The sequence below is a fragment of the Plutella xylostella genome, chromosome 21 (assembly GCF_932276165.1).
Source record: "Plutella xylostella chromosome 21, ilPluXylo3.1, whole genome shotgun sequence".
Classification (NCBI taxonomy): Eukaryota; Metazoa; Arthropoda; class Insecta; order Lepidoptera; family Plutellidae; genus Plutella; species Plutella xylostella.
The window spans coordinates 2,557,763-2,583,574 of record NC_064001.1 but is presented as its reverse complement, the minus strand read 5'-3'; the positions used below and the strand labels follow the sequence as shown (position 1 = coordinate 2,583,574).

The following is a 25,812-nucleotide window of genomic DNA, read 5'->3' as shown; positions in this document are numbered from 1 at the left end:
CCAAGGGCTTTACGTCATGATATAGATACTGTTATGTGTTTGTATCATCATAAAACCCAAAATAAACAGACTCGAAGGAGATAGGATGTCATCGTTTGCACAGCCAAGCCGCGGCCGGGCGGCTCCGAAAACTAATTACTTCTTACCGATCTACATCTTCGTAAACCTTCATGTTTATTCCGCCATTTTTATTGTTGGGTTTACATTAACTGAAGGATGTGAAATAAATTGGTTTATTTTGGGTAGTTGACGATTTACTCGCTACATGGCAAGTAAGTTCTTACAAGAATTCCTGACATATTTCGCATGCCAAGCTACATTAAAAATATTTTATTTATATTTATTTATTAGCCTATTTTTATGTAGATAACTAACGACACATGTCGTATTCGAATATAATTATATCGTAATCGTTATAAATACGAAGAAGTTTAAAGATTACGTAACGAACTTTTCCGATCTACTCATCTCTACGAAAAATACCTAATAGAAACACCATTAAGTACATAGAAGTTTGCTTTGAGTACTTACTTAGGTTAAAATTGAGATTAAAACATGAAAGAAGGTTCAGTGTACTCTCATTTGTTACGAAAGCTACTTAGTTATTTCCAAAGTGGCAAGTAGCTAGCATTCCCTCAGCGGAGGTAGCTGCTCGGGGGCATTGAACTTTGTTAGGGAAAATTGAAAATACTAACAGAATTTCGAGTAACATTTTGTCAAAGTTCGCATTAGGTTATAAGGAGTATCTTGATTCAGAATGAGATTATGTAGATATTATTAATATCAAACCATATTACCGCGTATCCAGTCATAATATAGGACTCGTGATTTAGTTGATTGTAACTGTAAATTCTTGTTAATTCAAGACATGAGTATGGGAGTAATATTTGCTATCGAAACTTTGGTGTTCAAAGGATCTTACGTAATTCTCTAGATAAGTACTCCAAAAACTGCACAACACCTAACTATTATCGGCCTTTCTCATTCAACCATTAATTAGTACATTTTTAACGAATTCTAATTTTAGTGTTGTTAAAACCGTAAATTCTTTTTAAAAATTCGACTGTATCTTTATATGATTGCTACCGTAAATCCCACTTCTCTACTAGCAAAATTTATAGTTTGAAATTTTGCCGCTTCAGATTAATATCTCATATAGCTACATCTACTACTACCTATCCATGTTATCTTACATCTCTTTTACGTTCTCCTTTGTGTGTAGCCTCCGTCTCTTTTCAACGCTCATCTCATCATAGTATTTATACTCGGAAGGTCCCTACATTTTAATTTACAAAATATAGAACATACTTAATGGGAAAAATTGTATTAACCTTCGTCAAGCCGTTTTTAGGTCAACAGTTTCCTGGCTACAGTAAAATGTGATTAATTTAACAAATAACAAAATGCTTACACCGTCTGCTTTCTCTCCACTGCTTTTTTGTTATTCTAATGAAAAATAATTATGTACGGATAGAAAAGGAAAGGGAAGAGATACTATTTTCTAAATCTTATTGCAGCCCTTATCCTTCCAGCTTAGCCGAGGGTGCTCGTAATCACAAGTTAAATCAGACACCAAGTGGACCTTAATCTTAAGGGCCCGTACAGGGTGACGTGCCGCGCCAATTTTGGGTTTTCAATGGTCTTCACACAGCACACGCAGTGACACGCACACATGTAAGTTTGCACAGTGGGTCGATAAACTTTTACTCGCCAACTTTATTGACAATTATGTTCAAGTACATTACTATACTAAGCCAAAAGGGGATGACTCAAGGGGTCATTCTGAACAACTTTTGTTCTACGCGATTTGCAAATTCGCGAAAAAAAATATTCGTTTTCCATGGTAAAAAGTCCCATGTCCAACAAAGTTTCTATGAAAAAGGTTTTTTTTTGTTAATTTCCAAAACTCGTAGAGCAAAAGTTCAGAATGACCCCCTGTCTTACTCCTTTTTACCCGACTGCCGAAGGAGGAGGGTAATGTTTTTTGATTGTATGTATGTATGTTTGTCTGTTTCTTTGTTCCCTCCTACAGGAGTATCTACAGCCTAAACGGCTTGATAGATTTTGATGTATGAGTGTATGAGGTATTGTTAGAAGCGTATTGATGGCGCGATGGCTATAGGCTATGTGACGTTCCATTAAAATGTACATAGCGCCCTCTAGAGGACATAACGTGATGATCGAAAAAATAATAATTCAACTTTGCCGTGTAAGGTATCAAATGAAAGGGCTTGATTTTCACATTACAAAAATATGCATATTGAAGGTATTTAAATAACAACACCAAAATTATTGAAATAAAAAATGATCATGAACTACTGACGTAAAATTTCATAAAATAAAAACAACTAAAAAGTTACAAATAAAAAAATACAATTATAAACAAACGAAAAACCCGACTGTACGCTAAAAACATGAAAATAAGTCCCAATGTTAATGGAAAGTATCGCAGGCGGGGACCAACTTGACCGCCACTCAAGGCCGTTTTCTAAGTAACATTCAGCTAAATGGTCCCATTAACATTGGGACTTGTTTTCTTCTTTTTAGCGTGCAGTCGGGTTTTTTGTTTGTTTATAATTTGTTTAGTACTATATACCGCTTTTTCAATACCTGTAAGTACATTTTTTGGTAGCAGCATAATATTTTTACTTAATTTTAGGGTTTCGAACGTCAAAAGAAAAAAAGCAACCGTTATAGGATCTCTTTGTTGTCCGTCTGTCTGACTGACTGTCTGTCACCGCCCTTTTTCTCAGAAAAGGGTAAAGATATCAAGCTGATATTTCGCATAGATGGGGAGTACCCCAAAAAAATATTATGGTACTCCCTGTCCCACACAAGTAAATTGGGGCTTATATTTTTTCCAGTTATTTTGATGTGTATCCTTTTTTTTCTTTGTTGTTTTGTATTTAAGTATGTGTTTCTTTTCTTTAAATCTGTATTTTTTTTGTTGTTGCTGTCTATGTGTCGAAAAAATGTATCTTTATCTTCAAATCACGCCATCTATCGTTTGTTTTTTTTGTGGCTACTGTCTATAGAAGAAATTCCGTCATTGACAATTTTACGTTACGAATTTATTTTTATTTATTTTATTTTTATTTTTACATTTTCGTGAAGAACCAACAGCATTTTGTTAATAAATAATTATTACTTATGAACACATAACAACTTGATGCCATTAACAGAATGAACTTAGTAAACCCAGTAAACCTAACACATCCAGAGGAAAAATAAAATCTCTTTCTCTCTCTCTGAAAAACATACTTAATGCCTTGCCTCGATGCTCTTAGCTATTAACATCTTTGAAATAAAATTGAGCCACCACCGTGTTACTGCCCTCATCAGATCCTCACGAGACCATACCTCAACCAGCACCAAGAGACTGTATTTTTGATCCCTAACCTAATGTTCGTGCGTATTGTCATCACTTAGATCCATTCGCTATATTCCTGCTCCTCATCAGACCTTTTCGAGACTGTAATGTCACGAGAATATTGCACACTATCTAATTTAATTTAATGTATTGAATATACTGGAAGAATTATGCTTCCTCAATTTCAAATCAAATTATGTTGGTGTCATAAATGTTGAAAAAGTGCAATGACAACCAATGTGCAGTGATTTTGTATCTGTACACGATAAGATCGCGAGCTGTCAGTGCTGCCTAAACCGACGTGACCCTTCTTTGGAGGCCAGCGGCCAACTGAGTCAAACGTCACTTGTGTTTATGATTTTATAACACAGAAAGCCGCCATAGATATTTGTATGAAGATTTGAGGGAAAAAAATTGCTCAAGTTTGGGATTAATTTACACAAAATAAGTGTGTGTTTATTAAAAAACAAGGTATTTAGCGCCTAGTCCAAGCCTTTAACTTTATAATATGATAAAAATCATATGAAAATTCTTAATAATTACGACACAGTTGTTACAATACGGGAGTGTGATTTTCTGGTTTTTCGTCATATTCTGAATTTTATTTACAGTTATCCATAATCATTTACTTGAATTCGAATCATTCAGCACCTAGCTAGACTCTTCGGCTACCTGTGTGATTTTTTTCAAGGCTGTAGAGCATCATTTACTACATAATTCTATGACAATGCCAACCCTCGATTCCCTATTGCTGACCCTTAATACACAGAATATAATAGAATACTCTTTATTGTGCAACATTAAAGAAAACATTACAATATGATATAGAATAGTACAAAAAGGCGGTCTTATTGCTTAAAGCAATATCTACCAGACAACCTTTGGATGGAAGAGACAATTTTAACATAATTAGTGGTAACTTAGTTGCGATGAGAGATCAAATGTGCACAAAACAATGAAAAAATCGGGCGTGCTACAGCATAATGGAGCTTGCTTGCTTGATTACTTGGTTAAACATATAATTGATGTTTATAAAGTTCATATAGTCCGACATCTCTAACTTTGCAACGGTCATAAGATGGGAGATTGGTTGCCCTAATTAACTTTTATTGGTATTGGCACTTATCTCTGTTGCAAAGTTAGCTTTGCCGGACTCTACGTAGCTGCTAGACGGGCGGCTTAGACTTCCTACTCCCCATTTTAGGCCTCCAAAGTTTGCCTGGATCGATGCTCTTACATAACAATCACTTTCTTTCGTCTCACGCAGAACGTCGCCCATCCCAAGGACTCCAAATATGTTTTTCTCTTTACAAGTTTACCCTTCTCCTATTCCACATTCACTGAAATTACCTACACGTGCAGTGTTTTTTTTACTAGAGCACTTTTGTGGAAAATAAGCTTTGCTATTCGTGACGTGATTATAATCACATTCACAGAATTTAGAGCAATATTCAGTAGCGGTAGCTCAGTAAATATAGAAAAATATAAATTTAATAAGGTAATGCTTCTATTGTTAAAAGTACTTAATTTTCGTTCGACCGTTTCAATATTGGGTATGAGAGTTATGGTACTGAGACTGCTCTATTACATGTACCTATAGTAATGGAACACTTGGGCGCTGTCTTGATGGAGATTATTCTTCACTTAAATAATTTCACATCAATAACTTTAATATAAAATGTAGCATGCGAATTATATAAGTATTTTCCACCAAAAAAATGATATAAGTCATGACTAAACACATTTCAGAGCAAACAGTTCAAATTTAAGAGCCACTTTTCTTGACTGTGCCTTGAAGGCCATCGCTGGTTTTCTGTCAACCCTAATGGCAAAACTGAAGGTACCTACTCACAACAAGTGCAGCAAATCAAATGTAATGCAGTGCAGGGTTGTCGCTCGCGTGTCGGTTTTTTATACGAAAAGTGGGTCAGTGAGGTGCATGCGGCCTACTGCGACCGCAACAATAGGCGTCTTGCTCGCAGTCGAATTTCTTTGTAGGCCGAGACTGAAGTGCAATGAATAGCCGTAGTGACACGTGTTACCTTAATGAAGATGCTGCGAGTGTTTCTTCGAGATATTTTTAGCACCAGATTTAACAATAACCTACTCCATATCTGTAGAGCTATGTCAAACTTAAAATATGCACATTTGACGGGTGCGGGCTGGTCCATAATTTCACCACTTCAATTTTAAACAGGATTTAGATACACATGATAAATTGATAACATAACTTTAATGATTATCTATTTTGAAGTAATCGTGTTACTAGTAAAATATTATCAGTCTACTCTACAAGGAATGAGGTTATATAGTCCTGAAGTGAATGTCTCGTGTTGTCTAAATAAAAAAATAAGTTACTCACAAACAATTCTCGCTAAAACTTGCCACAATGTAAAAAAAAGTAATCCTTTTTGTACGCAACCGCCAGCGAAGCGGTTATTTATTTTCCATTTCAATTTAGATTAAACCTATTTCCAACAGGCAGCTGTAAAATATTATCTCGCCGAAACAGCACTACTGAACACATAGTGAAGTAAAAGTACAGTAATGAAAGTTTATAAAGGGAGCACAGTAACAGCCGGTCGGTGGTGGCTAAAAGGAGAAAGGGCCGGGCGATATCGATCGCCGGGTCAATCGGATGCTAAGTCGAGTTTCACCAGTAGGCCGCGGAATGTCCGGTAGGTAGAGAAAGGTAACGAATAGGTATAGAATAGAATATAGTATTTAATGGGTGTTTTAACATAAGTACAAGAGGTCAATATAAGTTTCCCTGGTGAGTCGTGATTGTGACTGATGATTAGATTCAATAAGTGTCGCAGGCACATACAAAACCCAAACAGTACCTTCGGATTATAAGGTTAGTAATCATCAGTATATTTGTAAAGAGCAAAGAGTGTACAATACTAGAAATAGAAATACTTTCAGAGAGAAAATTTCAAGCCAAAAGTGGAATGAATTGGGTATAAATGGTTTTCTACATAAGCTTACTGAAATTTTCCATTCTAGTTTTAAAAAGCGCCAAAAGAAAATTTACATGAATCAAGAGAAACAAATAAGGTGGGTCACAAAAGGTATAAGGGTCTCTAGCAAAATGAAGCGCTTCTTGAGCTCTGCAAATAAACATAATGTTGACATATCTATTTTACAGTACAAGCATAGATACATTTCCCAATATCGTAAGGTAATCAGAGGGCTAAAAAGATATACTGTTAATAAAGAACTTGTAAAGACAGAGTTTTCATCAAAATCTATATGGAACGTGATAAATAAACATCGTAACATTAAGAAATACAAACCAAAAGATAAACTAACACTTAAAATCGAAAATAAAATGACTGATAACCCAAAATGTGTTGTTGACATATTCTCTAAACTTTTTGATCATAGTGAAAATGTGACCACCGATAATTGCAATACAGCACAAACTATATTAACAGACAGCACAGAAAGAATAGATGAAAACATGCATTTAAAAACTGTAACGCCAGATGAGATTATCAAATTAGTTGCTAACATGAAAAATAAGAGATCATGTGGATATGACGAAATACCCATAAACGTTGTTAAAGACAACATTGATGTATTGGCTGAACCATTGGCTATGTTCTTTAATAACTGCATGGAAAAAACCATATTTCCAGAACAGCTAAAAATAGCCAAAATATTGCCGGTTTTTAAAAATAAAGGCTCAAAATCAGACCCCAACAAGTATAGGCCTATTTCACTGCTACCAACATTATCCAAAATACATGAAAAACTTCTTAAAAGCAGACTAATAGTTCATTTAAGCTTAAACAAAGTGTTAAACCATAGGCAGTTTGGCTACCAGAAAGGTGTTGGTGCAAGTGATGCTATAGACTCCCTAGTTGATGACATTGTGAAAAAATTAAATGATCGAAGGAAAGTTGTTGGCCTTTTCCTTGACCTGAGTGCAGCGTTCGATTCAGTGGATCACTCAATATTGCTTAACAAACTCGAACACTATGGAGTAAGAGGTCAAGCACTTGAGATATTTAAGAGCTATCTAGAGAACAGATATCAATTTATTGAGTTAAAATTTGAAGAAAACGGAAAGGAAAAGATCTGCAAATCAGACATTGTCAAAGTTACAAGAGGCGTTCCGCAAGGTTCTATTTTGGGACCAATTTTCTTTATCACATTTACCAACGATCTAATTAGCTATATGTCAAAACATGTACCAAATACAGAATTAGTGGTATTCGCAGACGATACAAATGCTGTCATATATGCTGATGATATTGAAACACTTAACCAAAATGTTTTGGCAGCACTAGATGCTTTTAATAGGTGGTTTCGATGCAATAATCTCCAGCTAAATCCAAACAAGACCAGTGCAATGCTATTTAGAAACACGTCGCGAAATGATGACAATATGAATATTGAGTTTAACGCAGACAAAATAGGTTTAGTAGACGCTGTCAAATTCTTGGGCGTACACATTGATTGTTACTTGAACTGGAAGCATGAACTGACATCAATTGAGGGGTCAATCAGCTCTGCTTGCTACGCTCTCAGAAGCCTAAGAGACGAATTAAACCTAGACAACCTCAAAATGGTGTATTACGCCTTAGTGGAATCAAGGTTACGTTACAGTATTATGTTCTGGGGACAGAGTCATGAGTACAATATTAAAAAAGCCTTTACATGCCAAAAACGGGCCATCCGAACTATGGCTCGCATCGCACCCTGGGACTCGTGCAAGGAACACTTTATTAGGTTAGGTATATTAACTGTGCCTTGCTTGTATGTTTTCGTACTGCTCACTAACCTTGCAAAAAAATTGCCCAGATATGAGTCGCCTGATGATAAAAAAGCACGGAACAAAACAAGAAGACGAGACATTCGCATTGATACCTTGAATGCCAGGCTTAAAATTGCGAGACATAGCGCTCGGTATCAGGCAGTCCTCTTATATAATAAACTACCGACTGACTTAAAACAAATTGACGAAATAACAAAATTTAAAAATTCCTTGCGTATCTTCTTGTTGAAAAGGTGCTTCTACTCTGTTGACGATTTTATTAATTTTAGAAATGTGCATGACATTTTATTTTAATATAAATATAAAATTTTGTTGTAATTTGTAATTGGGTATATTTAATTAAGTATTATTATTGTGAATTTATTATTGTTCTAATTTGTTATTTTTTATGCATGTTATATTATATTTTTGTCTATAGTAAATTCAAATACAATGTAATTTTGTGAATGAATAAATGAAAATGAAAAATGAAATGAAAATGTCAATATTTCGAGTTACCTTCATTGCATTCATGAATAATCTTGTAATGGCGGGCATTCCCCCTTCGCCGTGCGCGATGCCTCATATGCGAGGTTCTCACTTTTATTCTAAATTCTTTGAAACTTTAGCTATCCGGTGGTATAAATTAATTTTAGATGCATAGGATAGGTTCAAAGCTACAGCGTCAAACGTTTTATTAAGTTTTGAAAGTTCATCCCCGCACCAAAATAACAGACGTTCACGTATTCACGTTAAAAGGATAATGAAGCTCGTTAAAGTATGTAAATAACTTAGATACAGATTACCCATTTTGAGTACTATACCTACCTATTGAAATGTTAGGCGATTTAATAACATGGTGGACGAACAAACATTCAACGAATCCGCCCTCGTACGATAAATACGAACTTAATTATACTTTATACTTATAACAGGTAAAACATAAACAAAATGTCAAAAAATTACAAAAATATAGGTATAACTTTAAACAATTGACGTTAGGAACTCGACGTTTATAAATAGCTAAGTCCTTTTCGAACAATACTTAGTCTGAAACAAAGCCTTTATACATACATATTATACTTATGTATGAATATAAATATGTAATAACATTCCCGGTTTCTACTTGAATATGAAATAGCAATACAATGCTTGAATGTATTTCAATAATGAACACGTAGTTCTAGGAAAGCGCGGTCGATTCTCTGTCATTAAACTCTAGTTATTTTTGTAGCGGTCGGTCGATATTTGTGTTGTTAGTCCTCAAGTTTGAACGACATTTTAGCCTTCAGTTTAGTCCATAATTGTTATTCACTCGACTTAGCATAGTTTAATAAAAAGCATTTACGAAATAAATGTATCATGTACTGACTTATAAAAATCATAGCTGAAACTAAAATGCCTTACAAAACAAAACATAGTAGGTATTTTCAAGAAAACTACTTTCATTTAATAACCTTTATCATGCATACGTGAAGGAATAAATCTGATATTATTAAACTATTAATAGATTTGACCTTTCAGGTATCCCATTACTTTTGACTGACACTGGTTCTTTCACTTAACCCTTTGACAGCACAGGCATCTGCTTATAAATTATTAAGTTATAGAGGGGAGCGAGTACATTAAATTGTGATTGATTGATCATATCACCACCCCATAGAGTGTTAATTAAAGCAAAAAAAATATTATAAATTCTTTATTGACACCATACTTAAACTAAAAAAATCTAAGCTGAGAAACTTAAAACATTAAACTTAAACATCTTAAACATAAAACTTAAAAAATAATACTAATAAGAACTTAAAATTTTTAACTTGTCATTAACTTAAAAATGAAATAGTATTCAAAACATCAAAAACTTAAGAATTAAAATAAAGAAGAATCTTTATATGAAGATGAGTATAAAGTCAGAAAATGGCGATACGGCTCGCGACCTATCACGTGAGTACACAGAACAGCGGGTGGCTTGCTTGCGAGCTTCGCCTCTGACTACCCCTTCGTTGATTACAGTCATGAGCATAATATACTATGTATGTATATGTATTGTACTCGGGTGCCCTCCTCTCAGCTATAAATGACTCACCCAGGTTTAAGAGTAATCGTGATAAATCCTCACAATTTGTCATCATTATTATGATACTTTTGTCTTTTACGGGCGAAATGATCAAGTGTTATAGCCGTCATATTAATTTTCTACTAAGTGATGATTAATTAAAATATTCTTACAAAAAAGTAGTTATATTATGTACTTGATTTTAACAGTAAAGGAGTAAACTTGAAACTACATAGAAAATCCAATGACTTTAATGAAAACTAGTCGATACACAACAACGTTTTTATCTATTCTAATTAGTCTAAGCTTTTCGATGACCGTGTTATCGATAACGATAACTATCTATTAATATCTTTAAGTGCAAAATTAATTAATAAATAACCGTGTATCATACTTGTACAACATTTAACTCAGGCTTTTATACCTAAAATTACAAAGAACAATCTACGTACTATTAATTAAAACCCAATCGTGCGACTACCTAATTTATTTTACGTGCATCCTAAATTATCCGTTCCGTAACTGGATCCGCCGGCCTACCGCACTATAAACCGAGTTTAACTAGTCGTCAGGTGGTGGAAGCGGCCCCGGATCGATCGGCCGACCGATCCGTGGGTAATGACTGGGAACATTTTGCTATCCAACATTGTTATGTCATGTTCTTGTTCCTCAATCAATACAGGTATTCCTGATATTTTCAACATCGGCTTTGTCTAACTTTCTATACCTACGTAGGTATATTTTTAACTTTAACTATAGAGGACTAAGGTCAACAGGGGCAATTGCCTCATATTTTACGAACATCGCCACAGTGGAGACGGTATGACTCTTTTAAAACTGAAACTGAATCCTATTAAACGACTATTTCTGAACAAGGTAATAGAATGGTCTGATTATGTTTTTTCCAGTCCCGCAAATCTCTCGGGTATGCCGTGAACGCAATTCGCAAGATAAGCGAGCATTTGCGAAATTATATTCCATAGTAACTTAACAAAAAACAGAGAATTTTACACATTATTTTAAAACTAAATCCATGCCTTCGATTTTGAGGTACATAAAATATTCTGTATATAAATTTTCTTCTACAATTTTGGTTTAAAAAAAAAAAAAAAAAAAATTCCTATAAAGTCAATTGAAAACACTGAACATCAATTATTTGACGTGTTCAATGGAAGGAATGAACTAGCACTTAATTGCCATCTCTTTCCAAAGTGGTACATAAGAGCGGGAGAGCTGTGAAGGTGCCAGGTCTTGCCGGCATGACCTAGTTCGGGAGATCAGGGCATAGCGAGGCACATCTAGGCCATTGCTTTAGTATAGTTATTATAATATATACCTACTATACTTCATACTTAATATTCAGTTAGTATGACCATTTTTGGCCATGTAATGTTCTAAAAGGTTGTTAAGTAGGTACATACAGGGTGTCCCAAAAGTCAACGTCATCCCTTAAAGGGCTGATAGGTCAGCTCAAGAGAGGCCAGAATATCACAATATGACCTTAGTAAAAACTCGATAATTTTCGAGATATTGACACTTTTATAAATTTGCTGAAAATCGACACCTTGGATCAGTTTTTTGCGTGCCGCCGGTACAAAAATCCATATTGTTAGAATTTGTTTGGTGTTGCATCACCCTGTATAGCCCTGCTATTGATCGCAGTCAAAAAAAATATCTAGTAATGCTGTACGTTTAAAAAAAACACGGTTTTCAAAGTCATAAAAGGTAATCGTATTTTTTTATAAACAACTTTGACTCTACATACTGTAAAAAAAATATACCACGCAAACCTGGCACCTTATTTGAAAAGATTGCTCATTTAATGCAGTTTCCAAAATGGTATGAAACGTTGCTATTGTTTCAATTAACAAAAAAGTTATTGCTATTTTAGTACAAAATGACCTCGATGTAAAATTGTTTGAAGGAAATTTATCTGACTGAATTTATTAAGGGTAAGTCATGTTGGAATGAGTAAAAGTAAAATAGGTGGTGGGGTCAGCCGTGGCCACATAGATGACGCAAAAATAGCTAAGAAAAAATTTACCAAACTCTTATAAAACATATTTTGCGTTTTTTACACCTTATTTAAAAAAAACAAACATTTATTGACTTTTTTTTTATTTCTCAAAATTATAACACCACATTATTATATTAAGTACATTAATGGTCATAATCATAATTTTGAGAGTTTGGTTTTGTTTAACAATAACTTTAAAATAAATAACAAGTAATTAGAGGTAATATTAATGACAAACTGATCTGTCCCTTTTTTGGATACTGTGGGTGTACAATGTACATGTGTAAGCGTTTTACTTGTACAATATCACACTACTCAGGAATGTACGTTACCATGCGCTACATTTATGGGGAATGTGAAGTTGCTATAGTCCACTTTTTTCGAGAAAGATACTCAAAATGCGTTTTTTTTATTAACTGTGACAACGTTGTCTCTTTTCCCACTCCCGGCCACACCGCCTTTTTTACTTTTACTCATTCCAACATGACTTACCCTTAATAAATTCAGTCAGATAAATTTCCTTCAAACAATTTTACATCGAGGTCGTTTTGTACTAAAATAGCAATAACTTTTTTGTTAATTGAAACAATAGCAACGTTTCATACCATTTTGGAAAATGCATTAAATGAGCAATCTTTTCAAATAAGGTGCCAGGTTTGCATGGTATATTTTTTTTACAGTATGTAGAATCAAAGTTATTTATAAAAAAATACGATTATCTTTCATGACTTTGAAAACCGTGTTTTTTTTAAACATACAGCATTACTCGATATTTTTTTTGACTGCGATAAATAGCAGGACTATACAGGGTGATGCAACACCAAACAAATTCTAACAATATGGATTTTTGTACCGGCGGCACGCAAAAAACTGATCCAAGGTGTCGATTTTCAGCAAATTTATAAAAGTGTCAATATCTCGAAAATTATCGAGTTTTTACTAAGGTCATATTGTGATATTCTGGCCTCTCATGAGCTGACCTATCAGCCCTTTAAGGGATGACGTTGACTTTTGGGACACCCTGTATAAAAACGGCCGTTTCACACATTATCATTTGATTTTAGGTATTCTATTCTATTCACTGTGGGGGTGTTAGTACCTGCACCTGGCTCTCTCGAGTGGAGCCTTTGTGCATATCCCCGAGGTCTAAACTGCCTTCCTAAGCTTGGACCATTACCACTTCCCACCACGCTGGTCCACTGCAGGTTGGTGGGTTCACATATCTAGACGTGCTAGATAAATTTTGGGTGCTAATAAAATGTGTTTAAATTTTGTGTTGAAAATATATTGCTATAGAAAAAATGCATTTTTAAATAACTTATGATATTTTTTTTCAACCGGCGGCACTAGTTTGCTTTTGTAAATTTGCCTAAAGTCTTACTATAAGTCGCTTCATAATTAGACTGAAATAAAACTAGCATAAAACCAACTTTACTTTACCACAGATAGGCATTTATACTTTTTAACACCGTTCTATAACAGTAGAGATATAAAAAGCGAAGTTCATACAAAATACAAAGTACCAATTCGAAATGAGCTTTTTCTTGGTTTTCTTGTTCATTGGAATGTACTTAACTGGGATCCAAATTATGATAATATCCGTGGCTCGGCCCACTCGGCCGCCATTGTTCGCTACAACTACACGGTATTTTCTTCGCATTTGTTTCCGTTCCTTTTATTACGACTTCTTCAGTGTTTCACAGATAAAAATCCATTCGTAAAAACGTAAAAAGCTACGTAAGTTTACCGTAATAAGAACTTAGGTATATCACTTTAAGCTGACTCTCCACATATGAAGCAATCCGAATTTAACTAATTGGTAAATTATTTATTATAAATGAAAATAAGCGTATCATTTGAATAGCACTATACATACTTTGCATTAAATTAAAATTACGACATCCGCAAAATTCACATGGAGATTAAATAAAATACTACTAATCGATTCACTATAATACTGACATAAATTATGATAAAAATGTTTCTTCCAACCAAAGGTTATCTGGTAGAGACTGCTTTAAGCTATAAAGGCGCCTTTTTGTGCTGTTTTATTAAATAACAATAACTCACAAAAGACTGTACAAATCGTAATGTATTGTCGCAACCTTCCAAAAAGCAACAGTACATTTATCTATATCAACAAAAAGGCGTAACAACACTGAGGTTAAAGCTTAAGGGGCGGCACACACTGTCGTGTGTGACTGGTCGCGAATCCGCTTAGTGAGCTAAGCGCATTACTGGAGGGTCACTCTACACTGACGAAAAACGAACGAACGAGAGCTGTCACGCAATCGGCATGTTTAATATACTCGCGTTCAAAGTAACAGTTCAACTTACAAAACGCAGACACCAAATGGCCCCAATTTAAAATTTATGATGCGCCTTTAAATGTACTCCAATATTGCAGAAGGCGTCATTAAGTTAGTTTTATCAGTTTAGCAGTAATTTGGTGATTTTCTGAATGGACCTTTTTCATTGCCCGTGAGTTTACAAGTTTACAACAGTTTTTCGTTACATAGATTGACCCCCCTGAGCTACATGAGCGGCGTACAGTGCGCCACTTGACTGAGTGAGCGAGTCTCTTATTCACTGTACTCACGGTACGAGACTTAAGTGGGCCTCTTCGATTGGTTACTAGGTTTTACGAGGATTACATATTTTATAGCGCGAAAGTAAGAGAAAGTAGATGAAACAGTATGTAATACTTTTTTGGTAATTGGATGAGTTGCTGGGCTCTCGATCTTGTAATAAAGCGACAAGTGGTTTTAAAAATTATCTTCTTAAGTCAATGGTATACGTATGGTACGTTTCATAACATCACTTTTATTTATATTCTCCTCATTAAGTCATTTAACTACCATCTGAAACATCTGTTTATATAACTATAATTTTACACCTCAATGTTAACGACTGATAAGATGGGCAAAATAATCACTAAAATGATTCAATCCATGGTTTAACGAATATATTGATTAAAGCAATAAAAAAAAAGCAATATAAATCAAAACATAAATTGAAAGCGGCACAATAAGATAGTTACATAAATACACTCACGGGCAATGAAAAATTTCCACTCACAAAATGCCGACTCCAAACGACCCCATTTTTTTCAAACATTTCATTCCAAATTTAAACGTAATATTACCGTGTTTACTTGGTTACATCCTGATGGTCTGATAAATGTACTTCAATGTTGTAGAAGGCGTCATTAAGGGCCCGTACAGGGTGACGTGCCGCGCCAATTTTGCGTTTTCAATGCTCATCACACAGCACACGCAGTGACACGCACACATGTAAGTTTGCACAGTGGGTCGATAAACTTTTACTCGCCAACTTTATTGACAATTATGTTCAAGTACATTTTGGGTGATAAGTATAATTCTTACTTACACTGGTAGGCACCAGGAAAGAGTAGAAATTAATAGGGGTGCCACTTTACTCTATACTCGGAACCCGATTAGCTTTCTCAAACAAATGTGGTATTTACTTGTAGAAAGGTAACTAAAAGTATTAAAGTGTAGATAATAAGTTTCGGGGATCCTCCAGCCAACTGAACCCCGACGACAAAGCAAAGTAAATACATAGTGTCGCAAAAGGGCTATACTAAGCCAAAAGGGGATGAGTCAAGGGGTCATTCTGAACAACTTTTGTTCTACGAGATTTGCAAATTCGCGAAAAAAAATATTCGTTTTCCATGGTAAAAAGTCACATGTCCAACAAAGTTTCTATGAAAAAGGTTTTTTTTTGTTAATTTCGAAAACTCGTAGAGCAAAAGTTCAGAATGACACCCTGTCTTACTCCTTTTTACCCGACTGCCGAAGGAGGAGGGTAATGTTTTTTGATTGTATGTATGTATATATGTATGTTTGTCTGTTTCTTTGTTCCCTCCTGTAGCCTAAACGGCTTGATAGATTTTGATGTATGAGGTATTGTTAGAAGCGTATTGATGGCGCGATGGCTATAGGCTATGTGACGTTCCATTAAAATGTACATAGCGCCCTCTTGAGGACATAACGTGATGATCGAAAAAATAATAATTCAACTTTGCCGTGTAAGGTATCAAATGAAAGGACTTGATTTTCACATTACAAAAATATGCATATTGAAGGTATTTAAATAACAACACCAAAATTATTCAAATAAAAAATGATCATGAACTACCTACCGACGTAAAATTTCATAAAATAAAAACAACTAAAAAGTTACAAATAAAAAAATACAATTATAAAAAACCGACTTCAAAAAACCACTAAAATGTAAGAAATAATTTAAGGTTTACACAAATTATATGTGACAGTACAAATATACCTAAGCAGGAACTGTTCTTTTTTGATGTTGGTGCGGTGACAAAGTAATCTGAAGAAATATGGCACCAACTTCAAAAAAGAACAGTTCCTGCTTAGGTATATTTGTACTGTCACATATAATTTGTGTAAACCTTAAATTATTTCTTACATTTGAGTGGTTTTTTGAAGTCGGTTTTTTAATTTTTTTAATTATTATTTTATTTTATAGTTTTTAGTTTATTTGCAATAATTTTTAATCAAAAGTAAGATGCAAATGATTCCAAAAAGTCCTACTAATCAATACGAATCATTCAAGCCTAAACACGAGGTAGTTGCTATATACCGTTGAGGAGTTCCCTTGACTGCCTTCCGTTTCCATCATCAGATCAGCTCAAGGTCACCAACATATTTTTTTGTTATAAGAACTATATTTACGTTCTTAATTTCATTAGAATCGCTTAATATGTGCCCAAAATGGAAATTCATACCCTGTTTTTACCCCTTTACCCACCCTTGGGGGTGAACTAAAATTCTGAAAAAAAATTGGGACCACCTGGGAGCTCAATGCAATACAACAAAAAAAGAATTTTCAAAATCGGTTCATAAACGGCGGAGTAATCGGTGAACATACATAAAAAAAATATAAAAAAAAAGATCCCGACGAATTGAGAACCTCCTCCTTTTTTTGAAGTCGGTTAAAAAACTAAAAACCTGACTGTACGCTAAAAACATGAAAACGAGTCCCAATGTTAATGGAAAGTATCGCAGGCGGGGACCAACTTGACCGCCACTCAAGGCCGTTTTTTAAGTAACATTCAGCTAAATGGTGAACCCTCTGCTGGTATAATTTGTTTATATACCGCTTTTTCAATACCTGTAAGTACATTTTTTGGCAGCATAATATTTTTACTTAATTTTAGGGTTTCGAACGTTAAAAGAAAAAACCGGCCAAGTGCGAGTCAGGCTCGCGCACAAAGGGTTCCGTAGCAGCAAATATAATTTACAGTTAAATCAACCTATCTCAAAAACTATAAGAGATACTTTGATCAAACCAAAAATCGTTGAAAGAGTTAATTAGCATGCATCACCTCTATTTTTTTTAGAATTTTATACCCCGTAGTTATAAAAATAGAGGGGGGGGGACATACTTTTTACGACTTTGAGAGCTGATATCTCAAAAACCGTTCACTTTAAGAAAAATGTTTTTTAGAAAACTTTATATCATTTTAAAAGACCTTTCCATTGATACCCCACACGGGTATGTACATCGAAAAAAAAAATTTCATCCCTCAGTTACATGTATGGGGGGCCCCACCCCCAATTCTTTTTTTTACTATTTAGTGTCATATTTTTGTAGCGGTTCATACAACACATATTCCCATCAAATTTCATCACTGTAGTACTTATAGTTTCCGAGTAAATCGGCTGTGACAGACGGACAGACGGACAGACGGACAGACGGACATGACGAAACTATAAGGGTTCCGTTTTTGCCATTTTGGCTACGGAACCCTAAAAAAGCAACCGTTATAGGATCTCTTTGTTGTCCGTCTGTCTGACTGACTGTCTGTCACCGCCCTTTTTCTCAGAAACGGGTAAAGATATCAAGCTTATATTTCGCATAGATGGGGAGTACCCCATAAAAAATATTATGGCACTCCCTGTCCCACACAAGTAAATTGGGGCTTATATTTTTTCCAGTTATTTTGATGTGTATCCTTTTTTTTCTTTGTTGTTTTATATAAGTATGTGTTTCTTTTCTTTAAATCTGTATTTTTTTGTTATTGCTGTCTATGTGCCGAAAAAATGTATCTTTATCTTCAAATCACGCCATCTATCGTTTGTTTTTTTTTGTGGCTACTGTCTATAGAAGAAATTCCGTCATTGACGATTTTACGTTACGAATTTATTTTTATTTTTACATTTTCGTGGAAAATCAACAGCATTTTGTTAATAAATAATTATTACTTATGAACACATAACAACTTGATGCCATTAACAGAATGAACTTAGTAAACCCAGTAAACCTAACACATCCAGAGGAAAAACAAAATCTCTTTCTCTCTCTCTGAAAAACATACTTAATAGCCCAAACTCGATGCTTTTAGCTATTAACATCTTTGAAATAAAATTGAGCCACCACCGTGTTACTGCCCTCATCAGATCCTCACGAGACCATACCTCAACCAGCACCAAGAGACTGTATTTTTGATCCCTAACCTAATGTTCGTGCGTATTGTCATCACTTAGATCCATTCGCTATATTCCTGCTCCTCATCAGACCTTTACGAGACTGTAATATCACGAGAATATTGCACACTATCTAATTTAATTTAATGTATTGAATATACTGGAAGAATTATGCTTCCTCAATTTCAAATCAAATTATGTTGGTGTCATAAAAGTTGAAAAAGTGCAATGACAACCAATGTGCAGTGATTTTGTATCTGTACACGATAAGATCGCGAGCTGTCAGTGCTGCCTAAACCGACGTGACCCTTCTTTGGAGGCCAGCGGCCAACTGAGTCAAACGTCACTTGTGTTTATGATTTTATAACACAGAAAGCCGCCATAGATATTTGTATGAAGATTTGAGGGAAAAAAATTGCTCAAGTTTGGGATTAATTTACACAAAATAAATGTGTGTTTATTAAAAAACAAGGTATTTAGCGCCTAGTCCAAGCCTTTAACTTTATAATATGATAAAAATCATATGAAAATTCTTAATAATTACGACACAGTTGTTACAATACGGGAGTGTGATTGACTGGTTTTTCTTGATATTCTGAAATTAATTTACAGTTATCCATAATCATTTACTTAAATTCGAATGATTCAGCACCTAGCTAGACTCTTCAACAACCTGTGTGATTTTTTTCAAGGCTGTAGAGCATCATTTACTACATAATTCTATGACAATGCCAACCCTCGATTCCCTATTGCAGACCCTTAAGCTAGCCTTTACCGTTTAGGAGTAATTTGGTGCTTTTCTCAGTGGAACCTTTTCATTCCCCGTGAGTGTAGAAAGTTGCCAAAAAATCAGCTCTTTTACTGCTACGAAGAATCGATGGCTACGACACTGCGTAGCCAGTGGGCGTAGCTCGTAGCAATTTCGTAGCAGTTGCTTCGTAGGCGTACAGAGTGATTCCACACACATACAGACAATACGTCTGTGTAGAGTCAATGCAGTGTTTAGGCTGCGATATTGTAATTTGGAACGTATTGCCGCTGTAATACAGCTGGTATTGCCCTGTAGGCCGAGTGCGGTAGACCAACATTGAGATCATACCTGCGTGTGGTCGCGAATCTATACAAATTATACAATATAATACATAAATGTGTATTTATAGACGAGACAACTGTATAGTGGTCAGATATTCTAAGATGTAGCCAATTGTAGACGGTTGAGATTTGTGGCAAATCTGATTAATGGCTGTTTTCCGCGCCTTTTTTAGGTTATACAAGTTGCGTGTTTGAGGGTGTTTTTAGGGTTAATGTGATACTATTTTTGTTATTTTTTGCTTAATCTTGAATGATGAGGTGTATTAGACAAAATAACGGCCTGCCTCTAATTCAGTATGTTAAGTAAAAAAAATTGATGCTAATTCCAAAACCGTTTCGAGATATTATCTTCTTAATAAGTGTCTCATTCTTAAAAATATAAAATATTCAAGGATTCCGATTATTTTATCAAAAATGAAAATATAATTTGTCCTTCAAGACGCTGCGCAAGGTTAAAGTTTCAACCAAAGAGAATGAAAATGTTCAATTGTTAAATGTCACTTCTGTCAATCTAAAGTGTAAATATTCACAGAGTTACGATCTTGATGACGTCAGCGGCTGCATGGTAGCGAATGACGTCATAAAATCGTCGAAGAACCGATCTTTAATTATTTTTTATTAAATTATCGAGAGCAGTAAAATAAAAAATATTCAAATTAGTGTCTCAAATTCCAACATACTTCAATTTAAAATTATAAAAACAATCACCATAAAATTACTTAACATACCGAATTATCATATTCTACTTGGTAAAATATGCCTAAAAACTACGAAGGAATACTATGCTAAGGTTACAAGTGGTAGATTGTCAGAGAAGACTCACAAATATATTTTTCAATTACGACCAAGAAGTTAAATAAAGCCACAAAAATTCAACAAACAAAATGAAACCGACAGAGCTCAAGACGCAAATCGAGTAAATAAACAAAATTAAGAAAAAAACTAGGGTCAGCCATTTTGGGGATGAAGAAGAAAATGTCCGTTATATTGCGACGGGTAATGTTTGTCTCTTGAATAATTTCGTATTTGGAAGCGGCGGGGTGAGGCAGCGACGGCGGGGACGGGGGGGTACTATTCAAAAAGTATACACTGCCCCTGTATTCTGTAACTCCGTCTGGCATCGGTTGTTATAAAATGTTAATGTCTTAATAAATAACTTTTCTTAACTGACTAATCTATCCGACTAATGGAATAATCTTCCCGAGAACATTAGGAAAGCTCCTTCCCGCAATGTCTTCAAGCGACTAACCCGTGCTCATTATCTCAGCAAGTTAGATAAGTAGCATTTTCTTGTACCTCTTTGAATATTATAATTTTGTATGTATTATTGTATATATATATATATATTTATTGAATTTATAGTATTATTAGTAATTTATAGTATGTATATTTTATGTATATCTATTAAGTTAATTATCAAGTGACTTTATTTTGTTTTTGCTTTTTCAATTTAGTAACTACTTTTTTTTGTTGCACCTTTCTACTAGTTTTTCTGTACCTCCTGTAGGTTGGCTGGTAGAAAATGCTTTTAGCACTAAGTCCACCTTTTGTACACTTATATTTCATATTTGTGCAATAAAGTATCAAATAAATAAATAAATAAATAATCTAATTTTAAAAACGTTGTGAATTTCGATGTCACTCTTTAGATTTTATTATGTGAATTCAAAATATTTTTTTTTTTTAATGTACGGTTAGATGCAAAGAAACCTGACCCCCCTCTCATACTAACAATGCTTCTGAGGGGGGTCAGGTTTATCTGCCCCTTACTGAACCTAAGGATATTATTTATTATTAGGTTTTTATGTTTCATTCAGTTTATTTTCATTAAGATTTGATGTGTTTTCGGTTAATATGCCGCTAAGTTTATTCCAATTATCACGGGTTTCTAACGACCAAAAGTTACAAAATACAGGGGCTGAAATGAGTATTGATACCGGCTGGTATCGCATTTTTGCATTCGTACTATTGTGTACTGCTTTATAGATTGAGTGTATTATTGTTGTAGAGTACTTTTGGCTGGACTCAAAAACTGAATTTTGACAAATATAGATAGATAGATAGAATATTCTTTATTTGTACACAAGAATAGATTATACAAAGCTTAAATATAAACACATAGGTACAAAAAAGGCGGTCTTATCACTAAAATACATTTTTTCAAGACAACCTTTAGGTGGAAGAATATTTATGTTCAGATAGGGTCAAGTGTACTAAAGAATTTATTAATTAACTATAAATACCTACAAACTAAACAATATACTTAATACGTGAAATTATACTTATATACCCATAACAATCATATATATCATATATTACTATTATAATTACTGATAATGGTCGTGCATAATTTAAGTACTTACGTACTTAAATATTATTTTTTATTTTTATTTTTTGTATACAATCAGATCTGTCATACTTAAGTAATTAGTGTAAGTTTTAGTTTCTGCATGTATAAATTCCTGTCACTTAACTGACTTAACTCTATAAACCGTAGGTATTCGTATGTAACATCCCGTAATCTGATTCTCACGTCACAGGCTTGCCTAGTGTGAGAATCGCAGTGTTTTCAAATGTTAAATGTGTATTAGTTAAATAAATAAATTTGATTTGATTTGATTTTGAATAAACTACAAATACAAATATATTATACGATTACATTTTATTTAGACAATATGAAACTGCGATAATGATTCATGTCAACAGTAAGCTCTAATTTATTTTATTTTAACATTTTCATGGAGAACCAACAGCATTTTCTAAACACAATACAACACAACTTAATAATTACTTGATGCCATTAATAGGTCCCCACATATAATACTAATACCAATAACCTACCAAACAGGTAAATTTTCCGTAGCTAGCTAACCGAAAAGCTGAAATTTAAAAAAGTTATTAAAGTAATTCGTTTGCGTTAATTGTGTTGGTTATTCCCAGAATGCGGATGATGTAGGTTTTTGTTTGAATATAATTGTTGGAATACTCGGTTACTAATGGGACCACCCCTGTTGGTAGGAAACGAAAGAAACGAAACTGAAATGAAGTTTTAATTAAAACAAAATGGTAGGGAATTGTTTCTATAATCTTTGGTAAGTTTTCATACTTACTGCCCGTTTCACCTCGTTGTCTGGATGAATGTTATCTGTGAGATAACTATAAATCGTTTAAGTTTATGCTAATATAAGATAGTCCTTTTTTATTGTATCTAATATGATAAACAAATATGTCACAACTATAGATTGGCAAGTTGCTTGGCGACCCTCCTTGCGGGGTGAAAGACGCGGAGGGGACGAGGTACCCAAGACGACAGCGGGTAGCGGGAGGGTAGCGGGGAAGGCCAACGCGTGCACTGCATGTCATTGTTACGGCAGTCTCGGCCGCGCAGCCGAGGCGGCCACATGTCTTATATAGTCTGTCATAATTTGAGTGCGACCCACATGAGATCATTGATCCTGAGACCATTAGTCTTAGGATGAGTGTTGAGGCCTTTTTAATATTATCATTATATTATTATAAGGTATCTATAATTCGTCAACAAAATAACGTTAAAAACAACAAATCGTATAATGTCTCAATATAGGGGCTTCTTGTAGAACAGCGTACCGGATCAGTCATGCTACGCGGCTAAAGGTTGGTACTGCGCAGTCAGATACGAAAAAGTAAACAACAAAGACGAAGAGTCCATATGACAGTGCGTCAGTTGTCAGTTCTTGTAACTAGGAAAGCAACCAAAATTTATGTGATTTAATGAAAGTAATTAATGAGCAAAACACAGAGAAAAATTACAAAATTGATGAAATTTTGAAAGAAAATGGTCATATCGTGCTTCGCCTACCCCCATACCACCTGGAATTAAATCCTATTGAACTTGTGTGGCGGTACGTGAAAGGCGAGCTCGCAAGAACGTCGATTGACTCTAACTTAGATAAAGAGATAAAAGACTTAGAGTTGCTTTTCTCTAATTATTCGCCTGAAAAGTGGAGAAATTGTGACGACCATGTCATAAAAAATTAAGACGAATATTATAAATCTGATAGAGTATTTGACGATGTATTGGACAGGTATGTTATTGTTTATTTATAATTTAATGTAAATTAAACATAAAATATTATAGGTGTACACTGAACTAATATGACTGGCGTCACTGGCGTACTCTAGTACTTCAAAGTAGGTATAATGTTTTTTGGTTTTTGTCTTAGATTTATAATTGAAGTTAATGAAAACGATGATGAAGATGAGGATGACGACGACGATGAACAAGTTCAAACAGAGAGTGAAAGTGACATGGAAATTGATTTATAAAATAAAACACTTTTACATAAATACCTAAATTCAAATTGGTAGATATTCTGAAGGTAAACATCCAAATTTTAATGCTGTCAAACTATAAATTTTAAGCTAAATATGACATTTACGGGAACACTCATAGAATAAAATTTTACTTACGTCAGAAATAGTTACAAGCTATCGCGAGATTAATCCGGGCACACTTTTCTACGTGTGTAGCATGTCGTGCTACCTCGCCCCCGCCACTTCTTTCACCCCGCAAGGAGGGTCGCCAAGTAACTTGCCACATTATAAGAACTAACATGACAAACCAAAAAAAAAAGTTTTCGGTAACACAACACGTGACCTGGTAACAGTCAGTAACACTCATTCGTTTATTGCAAAAGAACCGTTGTGTTACGTCAAAATAGCATAAATCACGTCATAAAACGAGGTATTGGTAAGTTCCACCGCCCTTTACTGTCATTAATTATTCTGTGGTAGTGTGACGTCACCGCGAGGCCTGCGCCGACTGTCGTGTCATGTCGACTGACTGACGGAAATTAGCTGAAACTGGCTGAAACGAACGCTGAAACTGTAATACGTAATCTGTGTAAACATTCATTCCGATCCAGCCGAAATTCGATTCAGTATTTTGTGCTTGCGATACGGATACCATTCATTGATGCTATCCTTTAATTCAATAGCAACAGTATGATCTAACTAATGTGTCTCTTTGTGGATGTTATATACCTAGTGTACTTACAGATGCACCCCTTAACTGATTCGTTAACCCTTAATTGGTCCTTAACTGTGTTGCCAAAAACTGAGAAAAAAACCAAATTTTTTTACCCCTACGAAGAATCTATGGCTACGACACTGCGTAGCCAGTGGGCGTAGCTCGTAGCAATTTCGTAGCAGTTAATGTCTAATGAAGAAGTCATGCCCTATTAAGAGTTAAGATTTTGTTATATGATTAATCCCTTCCAAACAAAATTATGTAGGTCTTTGTAAAAAAAAACGATAACGACCTGTAGGTAGTACGAAAGTAGATAAGTTCAATAAAAGTTTTCAAGAAGTTAAAACGGTATTTCGTCGTTTATTAAGTGCTCACGGATGTTATAGGGCTACTTAATAATATAGTGAAATTAAACAAATTCTAGTACAACATACTACAGCTTAACTATGAATTAAAAAAAAACTTAACAATTATGAGTTTTTTTTTTGCTACGCTTAACCCGCAGTTAATAATGCGTATGATAGCCCGTGACGCCATTTTTAAACGAGGAAGTAATTTATTTTCCGCTAAAGTATCACCAGAGAATTACATTTGACAGAGATAAAGTATAGAGAGAAAATAATGAAGCGAGATAACTTAGGTCCTGAACACTTCGTGGGCAAGCCTGTTGAATACTGAAGAACCTGCCTAGTTATTTGTTACATTATATGTCTAATATTGTACACAAGTTAGATATCCTGTGATGTGATGTGATAATTGACCCAAATTTTCAATGTGATGCTGATGACTACTGATGACTCATCACATAGAACTTTTGTGATGAGAGTTTGCGTCAGCATATTGTAACTTTTGAAGTCTCGTAATGTTTATCATTTATACCTATAAAATTCTGCCTTGATAAAAAATACCTGGATTACAAACTGCACAGAGGTGATGTAACGCGGATGCGGGTGTACCCTCTACCAACCTCCCATCACTCAATTAAATCTGTGCAGCGAGCACAGGATTCGATACTATTTTCGAATCTACAC

The 25,812-nt window shown here is 34.6% G+C and overlaps 1 protein-coding gene across 50 annotated transcripts in view; it reads left to right on the top strand.

Annotated features, from left to right (window-relative positions):
* Positions 1-25,812, top strand: part of LOC105393902 (sodium channel protein para) — a 79,412-nt gene that overhangs the window by 15,126 nt on the left and 38,474 nt on the right. The window lies entirely within an intron of this gene.